The sequence below is a fragment of the Alosa pseudoharengus genome, unplaced genomic scaffold (genome assembly GCF_046254945.1).
Source record: "Alosa pseudoharengus isolate Yale_2024_CS ecotype anadromous, Long Island Sound unplaced genomic scaffold, YU_APseudo_1.1 YU_APseudo_1.1_scf_4, whole genome shotgun sequence".
NCBI lineage: Eukaryota > Metazoa > Chordata > Actinopteri > Clupeiformes > Clupeidae > Alosa > Alosa pseudoharengus.
The window spans coordinates 2,680,126-2,682,625 of NW_027468774.1; the positions used below are offsets into that span (position 1 = coordinate 2,680,126).

At 39.1% G+C, this 2,500-nt stretch overlaps 1 protein-coding gene across 1 annotated transcript in view; it reads right to left on the reverse strand.

Annotated features, from left to right (window-relative positions):
* The window catches only part of get4 (guided entry of tail-anchored proteins factor 4), a 17,481-nt gene that overhangs the window by 5,941 nt on the left and 9,040 nt on the right, over nucleotides 1–2,500 (reverse strand). The window lies entirely within an intron of this gene.

A 2,500-nucleotide genomic window follows, 5' to 3' on the forward strand; every position in this document is an offset into this window, starting at 1 on the left:
TATGCAATAAATAGAGAAATCTGAGAATATGCACAGTCAGTATATTGTGGACTTTGCTTGTATTGTTTTTTTTTTTGCTTTTTACGATTATACACCATATGTTTAGTTGGGTTCGTTTTTTTACAATATCCTATATATGTCTATAATCTCTATATTGTGTTTACAATATCCTATATATGTCTATAATCTCTATATTGTGTTTACAATATCCTATGTCTATAATCTCTATATTGTGTTGTCCTAACCCAACTATACATGTGTTCTATAATCACACAGTCCTGTTAACACACTAAGACTAATCTGTATCTATGTGAAATTGTGAAGAGTCTCTGAGTCTTGTGAAAGTGCTATACAAATTAAATGCATTATTATTATTATTATTATTATTATTATTAATACAAATCTAATCTCACCACTAACATCGGACGATTTAGTCTATTCTACACACACACACACACTCTTCACCAAACAGTCCTTATTCTCGAAGGACACAATAAATCAATCCAGTGTAGCGCACAACTAGGGACACCCCAAGATCTGGCAACCTGAGAGCGTAACTAGGGACACCCCAACACCTGGCAACCTGACAGTGCCAGCTAGCTCTGCAGCTCTTCAGTTTAAAGATGCTCTGAGCCAGTGTTTCTCAAACTTTTTCAGACGATGGACCACTTAACCAATAAAAAAGAAACGCACGGACCACCTAGCTAAAAAAAGGATTAGACCTACTTCAACAGTATATTAGCCTACACAATAGGCCTACTCACTGAACCACCTTGCTTATTGTCTTTGCACTTTGCTTATTGTGTCAGAGGATTCATATGATTTAAACTGGCATGCCTTACATAGACAGTGTTGCAAAACTGTTTGGATTTACATTAGGGCTGTCAAAATAACTGATTAATTTCGATTAATTAATTTGAGAAAAAAATAACTGATTAAAAAAATTAGTGCAGATTAATCGATTCCGTATGACCTTTGACCCCGAGCCGTTCTAGTCAGTAAAAATTAGACTGTAAAATGAAGGAGAGAGAAGAAAACGTGCTGCCTGGATCATTGATTGGAACATTTACTTTTAAAAAACGGCCTGATGGTGTTGATAAAAAATAAAGCGTTGAAAATAGTCCTCTGCAATGTCTGCAGCAAGGAATTTGCATATCACCGGAGTTCATCAACTCTATAGTTGCACATCAATGCAAAGAAATAAGTGTTGACATTGAGGGGAGTGTTTTTTCACTTGTATTTCACTTTTGAATTTATTTCCTCAGCAAATTAGGTCATATCATAGATTATTTTTTTGTTATTTGAACAGTGAAAATAATAATAAAAGAGTCTTTGAACTTTAATGTCACTAATGCTGATTATTCAATGATTCATTTGAATTTAAATATTTAAAATACTTTCACAGCAAAAATTATATATGTGATTAATTTAGATTAATTAATCACAGAGTATGTAATTAATTAGATTATTTTTTTTAATTGATTGACAGCCCTATTTTACATACAAGTTGGTTCAATATTGCAAACAACTCCTCTATATTATATTTTACCACGTCTGCTCGCGGACCACTTGGTATAGCTTGAGGACCACCAGTGGTCCCCGGAACCACACTTTGAGAAACACTGCTCTAAGCAATGTTGGGTAACGTCACTTCTGTTGACATTCAAACAAAACAGAGAGCTATCCCGCCCCTCCTTCCCGTGCAACTGAAACTCTCCTGAACTCTCCATCTCGTCGGTGATTGGCTGGAACAATTTATGTTTCATGGTCCAGGTTGGACCAGGCTGTTTTTGTTGCCGTTTTTGGAGCCTGGGGTGTCCAGAGAGACCGCGTTTTTTACAGTGTATTCAGGGGGCAGGCAGCTAGCGGATGGTGAGGAGATGTTTGCTGTATGTGACAAAAAATGTTTTAGCTTAGAAACCGCACAACATAGAGCACCTTTAACCGCACAACGTAGAGCACCTTTAACAAACCTGTCTTGATCAGCCAACACAAAAAATGACAGCCGAGTCCCAGTACTCAAACCACCACAACAAAACAAACAAACAAATTACAACAAACCAACAAAGAGCCACAGAGCACAGAGCTGACCTCTGACCTTATGCCACAGAGCTGACCTCTGACCTTATACCACAGAGCTGACCTCTGACCTTATGCCACAGAGCTGACCTCTGACCTTATACCACAGAGCTGACCTTATGCCACAGAGCTGACCTCTGACCTTATGCCACAGAGCTGACCTCTGACCTTATGCCACAGAGCTGACCTTATGCCACAGAGCTGACCTCTGACCTTATGCCACAGAGCTGACCTTATGCCACAGAGCTGACCTCTGACCTTATGCCACAGAGCTGACCTTATGCCACAGAGCTGACCTTATGCCACAGTCTTATGCCACAGAGCTGACCTTATGCCACAGAGCTGACCTTATGCCACAGTAGTGAGCTGACCTTATGCCACAGAGCTGACCTTATGCCACAGTAGTGAGCTGACCTTATGC